This window comes from Rosa chinensis, chromosome 7 (assembly GCF_002994745.2).
Source record: "Rosa chinensis cultivar Old Blush chromosome 7, RchiOBHm-V2, whole genome shotgun sequence".
Classification (NCBI taxonomy): Eukaryota; Viridiplantae; Streptophyta; class Magnoliopsida; order Rosales; family Rosaceae; genus Rosa; species Rosa chinensis.
This window is the reverse complement of record NC_037094.1, coordinates 57321137-57331817: the sequence shown is the minus strand read 5'-3', so window position 1 is coordinate 57331817 and position 10681 is coordinate 57321137. Positions and strand designations below refer to the sequence as shown.

Genomic DNA, 10681 nt, shown 5'->3' with positions numbered 1-10681 from the left:
CAAGGTCTTCCTTTCATGCTCAAACCTCCTGCTCATGTTGTTGGCGATGACATTGGTGATCTGACTAAGCCAACTAGAGTTTAGAGTAGTCAAATATGCGATATTTTCGATATATCCTTCGATATCTCTGTTTTTAGAGAGACCGATATATTATAGGAGGAAAATATCTTATCTTCCATCGTTTCTGCGAAATTTATCCGATATTGTCAAATATCCCTGATATTTAGATATTTGAGATATATCTCCGATAAAATGAATAAATATTTGTAAAGTTTAATTGAAAAAAAAAAAAAACTCAGTTATTCACAGACAAACATACATTATGAAATATGGATGTTATATCAGGGTGTAAAATTCTAACAACGGTTTCTAGTCAGGATATGATTTAATAAAGAGGCAAATTAACCTGTTTGGGAAAAATACCTCAAAGTGAAACCTTTGAAGGCAGATTTGGGTGAAGTGAAATCCTCTCAAGGCGAATCTGGATGAGGAAAGATCCCCTCAAAACGATTCTGAGTGAGAAGTAATTCTCTAAACGCAAATATGTGTGAAGAGAGATCTCCTCAAGGAAAATGAATCTGGGTGAATACCCTCAAGGCTATTATGGGTGATCGAGAAGTAATTCTCTAAATGCAAATATGTGTGAGGAGAGATCTCCTCAAATTGAATATGGATGAGGAGAAATCTTCTCAAAGCGAATCTGGGTTAGGAGTATTCATTTCAAAGGAAATCCGAGTGAGGAGTGAAATCTAGATAAGATGAAATTCCTTGAAGACGAATCTAAGCGAGGATAATTCATGATGAAGTAATTATTACTATATGAGTCATATGTCTTGGTCTGATTATTGCACTTTCGTAGACCAACGAGCGACTTTTCAATCACGTAGAATCTATTTTTAGATGTAGATGAAGTTGAAATTTATATGTATTTATATGTAATTCAAATAAATTGACTCTTTTAAAAAAGATATATTTTCCCACATATCCCTAATATATCTCTGATATTTTCGATATCTCCCTTTTTTAAGTTCCGATAAATATGTAAATACAAATATTTTAATCCTTGATCCTAGCTAAATTGTTATTTAACTGTTTTAACTCCATCTTACCAAAGTAATAAATATATATTGTAATAAGAGTTATTAATTACAATTATATGCCCATTATTATTTGGTCTAATAACATAGTTTTCTATTTGCAAGTGAAAAGTCATGAATTCTGACTTACGAATTAATTGTAGTAGATTCTCAATTATTAAAAAAGAAATTATTATTTTCACTCATGATTTTCTTTCTATATGAGTAATTTCACTGTTTGGTCTTTGAATCACTTGATCAATATCAACCATCTAAATCTTACATAGGGACAAAGTCAGTAAAGTTAATTTGTCACATGCTAAAGACGAAATAGAGTATCAAGCTGACAATGTTCCCATGGATGCTTTCAACCCGCCCTGGATGCCTTTTTCAAAACTATATGAAATATATGATACATATAGAAAGTGATAAGGTTGGAAGATGTGGGGGGTGAAGATATGTGAAAGAGATTGCTCCCTCAGATTTCCAGGCCTCTATTTGCCACAACTTTCAGAATGAGAAACTCCGACTCGTACGTGGAGAACAATAATTCTCACACTTTTGGATATGCAACTTTGTGGTTTCTATAATTTAACCACTACGTGTGACTCTTTCTTCCATTCTGCTCTTTTCAGTATCATGCCAATTCAAATATATATTGTTGTTTGAATATCTTCTGTATAAATTTTGCTGCATTGTTTTATATATCTTGCTTTGTTTGCTTTTGTTTCAATTGCATGCGATAGTACTGGTGTTTGTTTACTGTACAAACAAGGGAGATGAGACAATTGAAGAAATACCTTTGAAAAAAATATATGTAGAAATAAGAAAAGAAAGAGGAACTAAAAAGTCTCAATTAATCTTGTTAAAATCCCATCTATTGTCTTATTCAATAATAATAAAGAAAAAAAAAGATATTATTAGACAAGTATGGTGCACTATTATATATGTTACTCTCATCTACTGCGACTAGTTTATTAGGACAACGAGACACATTAAATTCATTGATATATCAATCATCTAATTTGCGTGAATAATAATTCACATTGAATATTCTAAAATGCGTATTAGATCTTTCTCTTTGACATCAAGTTACTTAACATTGTCAGTCACACCTATGAGTCATCGAAAATCCGATTGCTTTATAGCTAGATTAGTGATCAACTTCCAAGAATATAATGAATAGATAAACCTTTATAAAAAAAAATTATATATGCAATCTGCAAGTACAGTTTTTCTTTTACCAAAACCGCACCCAAGCACATAGTTTTTGCTAGAAGTACAGTAGGAGCAATATAATGTGAACTGTATATTCTTCCAAGCATCCATTAACATTTCCAATCCGACAATCTTGCCGTGATGGTTTTGTAAGCATGATGAAGAATAGGGTTTTCTCAAATGACCTCGATTAAGTTGAGCTTGAAAATTTAGTTTTAGCAACATGCATAAACTAACTTCAAGAGCATCTGCATTGTGTTTTACGATAAATGATTATCACAGTTAAGCCAAAACAGATGTCCGTTAGAAAATCTGACTCGTGCTTAAATAGTTCACAAGTGTTTGTCAATAATGGAGATAGGGTTTTCAAATTGGGACAATCTCAGGCTTGAATCCATCTCCATTCTATTTTAGACCATGTTGGGTAGTGCATTCCAAGATATCTGAACAACTTGATCTATTCTTTAACACCACCAGATTTCAAGAAAAAGAAGTTGATTTTAGAGCAAAAAGCTACTTTCCCACCAATAAGGACATTGTTATTGGGGTGGAACTCAGCACTGTCTTCAAAGTCATGATTACAGAGATTGCGGCATCTAGCTATAGCTTAGCGCTATACGATGTACCAGATTGCCAAACTAGGATTGCAGATCCTGTTGAACTTGTTAATTAAGAAGGTTCTGGTTGCAAGTTGAAGTTAGTTCAACTTTATCAATCTCACGGGCTTAATTCTGGAACTATATTACAATATTCTGGGTTAAGGCATTGATATTTTTAGTGAGGCTAACTAGCTGAGAGCATCTAAAGTAACATGCCAAATTTGATTCAGATGATTATGTGGCTAATTATCTTTTTAATTAGCTATTCGATCCCAACTGTCAAATAGATGTTGATTATATATGAACAAAACTTAATTTGTTAATTTTTTTCAAACAAACTAGAGCCTTTGCATGCATTTCCAATTTTTCATATGCCACATATCACGCTTTTAGTATTTCGCTATATCATTAATACTTTGCTCGATCACATAAAACTCAAGGGCGAAACCCTGTAGAGAAGACCGACATCCAAACCACGAAAGTTAATTACAAGAATTAATTAGAAATATCTCAAGGCGACACCAATATTTCTCTTTGTACATGAACCATTCTCCATCCATTTTGACCTTAATTAGGCTAGGCATAGCTTACTTTGTTTACCATTCACCAAATCGACCTTGGTTGCTCATGTACATGCTGTTTTCTTTCTAGCTATCATCTTCATTGCATTTCTCATTGTTATTGCCTTTGTTAACGAGTCAACCCTTTGACTCATGTCAACATTTGCTAATGAATAATGAGTGATGATGTGGCTTGCTTAGCTGGATCCTAGTTGGTTTCACTTGATGTAAAAGTTTGTCACTTGTGGTTGTTAGGGTTTTATCTTCATACTACTATAAATAGGGATTGCTGTAATAATTTCAGTTAATGCACATTATTGCAAAGTTTCAGTTCGATATTCTCTCTCTCTCTCTCTCTCTCTCTCTCTCTCTCTCTCGTTTTTATTTGCATATCTTTACCTTCTTCAACCTTGAGATCTAGCTACCATGGATGCAATGTTATCATGGTATCAGAGCTATGGCTCGTGATTCTGTGCTAATGTTCTACTGCTTCTATGTGTGATTTACTGCGTTTGCTTCCGCTTTCAGGTTACTTCGAGGTTCGTCAACTTGAAACCCTAGATCTACACTACGAGCTTCATCACTAGGGGTATTTGGCTTCGTCTTTTATATTTTGACTCACTACTACTCTGTGATCCATGGCTAAGCTCAATTCTCACTCAGGTTCTTAATTTCTCTACTTGATTCAAATTACTGTTGGTCACTGTAGATGTGTTGGTTCGTGTTGAACTTTCCAGCTGAAATCTGTGATAAATGATGAAGATCCTCTAGATGTGTTGTTGAATTTACTCATAACATAATAGATTGATAACAAAATTGATTGTTAATAGAGAAGTGTGATTCAGTGCTACTATTTAGGTCAGATCTGTTGCATTATAGAAGATAAGCTTGTTGAGTAGTCTGATTCTTGAAATTTGTGGAGTTTTGATGTTACATAACCTAGATATGTTGTATGCTTGAAGATATGGCTGTTACACAATCTGATATTAACTCACTCCTGAGCATGATCACGGTTCGTTTATCCGAGAGCAATTTTGTTAAGTGGAGCTTTCAGTTCCAGTCTGTGCTTGAAGGAAATGACGTGTTTTGCTATTTTGATGGTTCATATCCATGTCCACCTCGGTTTGCTCTCTCTGAGGATGGTAATATAACTAGTGAGATTACCAATGCCTACAAAATGTGGAACAAAACTGATAAGGCTCTCCTTGGCCTTCTGATGGCAACACTTGATGATGATATTATGGATATCATTGTTGGATGCAAATCTGCTAGAAAAGCTTGGCTGGCTTTACTTGAAAGATTCTCAACTGTGTCTAGAGCCAACATTATCCAACTTAAAACTGATCTTCAAACCATCAAGAAGGGTGCAGATAGTGTGGATAAATATCTCCTTCGCATTAAACATGCTAGAGATCAACTTACCTCTGTGGGAGTAGTTATGGTTGATGAGGATATTGTGGTTGTCACACTAAATGGCTTGTCTGATGAGTACTCCATGATTAAAACTGCTATCAGGGCAAGATATACACCTATATCACTTAAAGATTTCAGGGCTCAACTCTTGGCTGCAGAGAGAGATATTAAGAGTCAGCTTGTTCCTCTCAACACTGTGTCTGCTATGGCTGCAAGGAGTAGTTCATATAGAGGAAATGCCAACACCAATTCTCATTTCTCCAATTTCTCTGGAAATAATGACAAATGGACATCATCTTCTAGCAGCTATACTGGAGACAAAGGGAAGAGTGGTTGGAAAGGAAATGCATCTAAGAGCAATTGGCATGCCAGTTCCAAGTCTACTCAAGGTGACCACAATGGCAGTGGAAGTTATAAGAGCTATAATAGTGTTGAGTGTCAAATATGTGGAACAAAAGGACATGTTGCTGCCAACTGCTATCAGAATGTTGTTTGCCAAATCTGTGGCAAGAAAGGCCACATTGCAGCCAAGTGCTTTTAGAATCCTACCAATAACTCCTCTTTAGAATACAGAAACAATGCTGGAACATCACCTGAATGCCAAATCTGTAGCAAGAAGGGGCATACAGCTATAAATTGCTTTTATAGAGGTGACATACATATTGATCATCCATCACACTCTGTGATTGTTTGCCAAATCTGTGGCCTCAAGAGACATGCTGCTCTTGATTGTCACCACAGGAGTAATTTTGCATATCAAGGAGCTAAACCTCCATCCACACTTACTGCAATGACAGCTCACTCTGGAAATTCTAGTGCAAGTTCTTCAAACTCTCACAACACTGATTCTGAAGTGTGGATTGGAGACACTGGTGCTACCCACCACATGACATCTGATCTTAGGAACCTCACCATTGCACATCCGTATGATTCAGGGAACTCCATTACAATTGGTTCTACTAAAATTGAACCTGCTAAGCATACCTTTTTCTGAAGAATGTGCTTCATGTTCCTAGTCTTGCAGTAAACTTGTTGTCTTTCAATAAATTGTGCAAAGATAACCACTGCTTTATAACTATGGATGATATTGACATATGTGTGCAGGACAAGGTATCAAAGGCACTACTATACAAAGGAAAGAGTAATGGGGAAGGACTGTTCCTATTCAAAACACCAAGGCTTGCTCATTCCATTCATCCTACCCAAACTGCTTTTGTTGGTGCAGTTGTCAAATCCTATCTTTGGCATCATAGACTTGGTCATCCTACTTCTAAAGGTGTGTCTAAAATGTTAGCTTTGTCTCAGGTTAAGTCTAGCAATGATAATTCATCTCACATTTGTTCTCATTGTCTTAGTGGCAAAATGCATAAACTGCCTTTTACTGAGTCATTATCAAAGTCCATTTTACCTTTTCAAAAGATCCATTCTGATCTTTGGGGTCCTGCTCCTTATCTCTTAATTGAGGGTTTCAAATACTATGTAACCTTCATTGATGATTGTACAAAGTTTGTGTGGATTTTTCCACTTATCAATAAATCTGATACATTTTCAACTTTTGTTAAATTTCATGCCTTTGTCTCTACTCAATTCCATAGTCATATTCAGTCTCTTCAAACTGATGGGGGAGGAGAATACAACAGTGCTGCATTTAAACATTTTCTTGCTCAAAAAGGCATCATTCACTTCATTACATGTCCCTACACCCCTCAACAAAATGGGGTTGCTGAAAGAAAGAACAGGCACATTGTTGAAACCTACATTACTTTGATGTCTACTGCAAAACTTCCAAAAATCTTTTGGTTTCATGTTGTGTCTCATGCTGCATTCCTCATTAATTGTATGCCCTGTCAGTCTTTGAATTTGTCATCTCCTTTTATTAAACTCTTTGGACATGCACCTGACCTCACTAATCTTAGAATCTTCGGTTCTGCATGTTATCCTTATCTCAGGCCTTACTCATCAGATAAACTTGATCCAAGAACATTTCTGTGTGTCTTCCTTAGTTATGCTCTAGGTTATAAGGGGGTGTTTTACTACTGTATTGAGAAAAATAAGCTATATATGTGCAGACATGTTGTCCATCATGAGCACATCTTTCCATTTTCTAAACCACATGTTCATTCTAGTTCTTCTTCCCATACTCCATCTTCACACTCATTCTACATCTCTCCTGCTACTCATCTTCCTCCTTCCCCCACTCAACAAGACATGATGCCTGTCCTCACACCAGATCAGTTACATGTTGTGTTATCTTTTGATCCTGGCACTCAGCCATCCAATGATGCTCCCTCGTCTTCATCATCATCTTCATCTGATATACATGTTTATTCTCAGGATGCTCAAGATAATTTCTCAGAGTCTAGTGCTTCACAGGTTGAGAATACTGAGTCTCAAATGAATGAACTGCCTTTGGAATTACAATTTATTAATGATTCTAATCAAGCATATAATAACCACTCCATGCTAACTAGAGCTAAGAATGGCATTGTGAAAAAGAAATCCTTTCATGAGTACTGTGCTTATTCATGTATTGTGCAGCAGAATTTGCTTGATGAATTTGCATTTTTCAATTTTCAGTGGTTTGTCAACTGTTATTGATGTTCAAGATCTTGTAGAACCAAAGCATTTTAAAGCTGTTGCTGGTGTTCCTGAGTGGGATTGTGCAATGAAAGAAGAAATTGAAGCATTACAGAAACAAGGAACTTGGATTCTTGTTCCTTTACCTCATGGTAAAAACATAGTTGGAAGTAAATGGATTTACAAAATTAAGAAGAATCCTGATGGCAGTATCTCGAGGTATAAGGCCAGGCTTGTGGCTCAAGGCTATAGACAAGAGAAAGATTTGGACTATGATGAAACTTTTAGTCCAGTTATTAGGCATAGTACTGTGAGAATTATTCTTGCTCTTGCAGCTATGAATAACTGGGAGTTAAGACAATTAGATGTCAAAAATGCTTTTCTTCATGGTGATCTTAAAGAAGAGGTTTACATGCATCAGCCACAAGGTTTTGTTAACTCTCATTACCCTGGACATGTTTGCCTACTCAAGAAGTCACTGTATCGCTTGAAACAAGCACCTAGGGTAAGGAATGAAAAATTCACTAACTTTCCTCCATCATTGGGATTTCAATTTTCTCATTCTGATCTAAGTTTGTTTGTGAAAAGCACTAATCATGGCATGATTTGTCTGTTGCTATATGTTGATGATATTGTTATAATTGGCTCAGATAGACTTGGCATTTCTACTATTATCACTAAACTTAGTGATGGGTTTGACATGAAGGACCTTGGTCCATTGTCCTACTTTCTGGGAATTGATGTGCAAAACAAAGAAAAAGGATTTCTTCTTTCTCAAGAAAAATATGCCAGAGAATTGATCAACAAGGCTGGACTTGAATCTTGCAAGGACTGTATTACTCCTTGTCTTCCTCATGTGCAGATGCTTAAGAATGAAGGTACACTGCTCTCAAATCCATCTCTTTATAAGAGCATTGTTGGTGCCCTACAGTTCCTCACATTCACTAGGCCAGACATTGCCTCTGTGAACACTATTTGTCAGTTCATTTCTGCACCTACAGATGTTCATTATGGAGCTGTGAAACGAATTTTGAGATATCTCCAAGGTACTTTGACTAAGGGATTATTCTTTAAGTTTGGGAAGTTTATGCCTTATATTAATGCATATTGTGATGCTGATTGGGCTGGAGAAATAAATCAAAGAAGGTCTACAATTGGCTTTATTGTTTATCTTGGTCATTGTCCTGTGTCTTAGCAATCAAAGAAGCAAGGATCAGTGTCTAGAAGCTCCACTGAAGCTGAGTATAGAGCTTTAGCCAATACTGCTGCTGAAATCTCTTGGATTAGACATATTCTATGTGACCTGCAGATTAAAGTTCCTGCTCCTCCTTTGCTAAAGTGTGATAATCTCTATGCTCTAGCATTGTGTTCTAACCCAATATTTCATTCAAGGATCAAGCACTTGGACAATGACTTCCATTTTGTTCGAGAGAGAGTTCAAAGGCAAGATTTGCTTTTGCAGTATGTTCCTACAACTCAACAAACTGCTGATATTCTAACCAAGGGTCTTCACAATCCTGTCTTCAAGGAACATTGCTCCAACCTCAGTGTGCTCACCCCCACTGAGATTGAGGGGAGGTGTTAACGAGTCAACATTTGCTAATGAATAAGGAGTAATGATGTGGCTTGCTTAGCTGGATCCTAACTGGTTTCACTTGATCTAAAAGTTTGTTACTTGTGGTTGTTAGGGTTTAGATTAAAAAAAAAACTGTTTGTTTGTTTTACTTTTCTTATTTAGATTATTTCCTACTTGTGTGTTTGTTTGTTGAGACATTGTGATTATTTCTATCGAAGTGACGGGCCTTGTATTACTTCGTAGTACATGTAAGACATGAGCATCGATAGCGATCGTCACTTGCCTTGACTTGTTTGCTAGCTTTTTATTAGGTTTCCTACTTAGTCGTTAATTTCTTGAGTTGTTGGTTTTCATCATTTCTTTGCTTTTGTTATTTTATTTTCTTGTTTAATTGTTGTCTTACTTTCTCTTCTTAACCCCTCTCATTCATTAAAAAAAAAAAAAAAAGTGAAATTTGATTCTCATTGCCTATTTTGTGAATTTTTGAGTACTCATTACATGGTCTCATTTTTGTTCCAAGGTGTATGAACGAAGCATCTTCTTCATATCAACCGATCACTCTTAGAAGCGGAAGGATATTGAGTGAGGATACTAGAGGGAGACCAAGAAGGAGGATCCGAAGGCCATTAGTGACCGAGAGTGCTCCACCTCGAGGTCTTGATCAAGAGAGAGTACCTCTAAGATATTCACAAGGAGAAGTCAACATGGGAGAAGCACAAAATCCTCCTCAAGGCAAGACCATGAGGGAGTACACTAGCCCCACTATTGTTGATCACCCTTCTTGCATTGTACTCCCTCCATGTGAGCATCACTTTGAGATCAAGCCAACTACCTTGAGCATTCTACCCACATTTAATGGCATGGCCCTGGAAAACCCTTATGACCACATTGCGGAGTTTGAGCAAGTGTGTACTACCGTTCAACCTAATGGTCTCACTTCTAATGGTTTGAAGCTTAGATTATTCCCTTTCACACTCAAGAACCATGCAAGAAAGTGGTTGAGCAAGTTGCCTCCTAGATCAATACGTACATGGGTTGAGATGCAAGAAACTTTCTTAGGAAAGTACTATCCTCCTTCAAGAACTTCCAATGTTAGAGATGAGCTAATTGCATTTAGACAACACCCTCAAGAAAGTTTTCATGAGTGTTGGGAGCGCTTTAAGGATCTTGAGATGTCATGTCCTCACCATGGGTTAGAGAAGTGGTTTCTTGTGGACAAGTTCTATAGAGGATTGATGGCGGACCAAAGACAAATAGTTGACACTTTTAGTGGTGGAACTATTGCAAGCAAGCTTCCCGATGCCGCTTGGGACACATATGAAGAGCTTTCACTTAATTCCCTTCATTGGGATGATCATGATGCAAGGAGACAACAAGTGCATAACAAGGAGAGTACACCTAGCCGAGGTGGTATCTATGAGGTTCAAGGAACATCATCCGGGCCTTCCATGCATGAGTTCAAGAGGCTAGAAAGCAAGATTGACCAATTTCTAAACCAAGTGAACCGGAGTCCTCCTCAAGCACAAGTCAAGATGGCAACTTCTACATCATGTTTGCTATGTGAGAGTCTAGCACATTCCACTCAAGAGTGTCACTTATCATCCAAGTTTCCGGACTTTATTGAAGAACAAGTGAACCAAGTGGGTAATTTTGTGCCAAGGA

The 10681-nt window shown here is 36.9% G+C and overlaps 1 non-coding gene across 1 annotated transcript; it reads right to left on the bottom strand.

Moving 5' to 3' along the window:
• Window positions 1–10107: 10107 nt before the first annotated feature.
• On the bottom strand, window positions 10108–10214 carry LOC112181098. Its single transcript, XR_002928703.1, has one exon. It is a non-coding gene; the product is annotated as a small nucleolar RNA R71 (small nucleolar RNA).
• Between the last annotated feature and the right edge of the window lie 467 nt (window positions 10215–10681).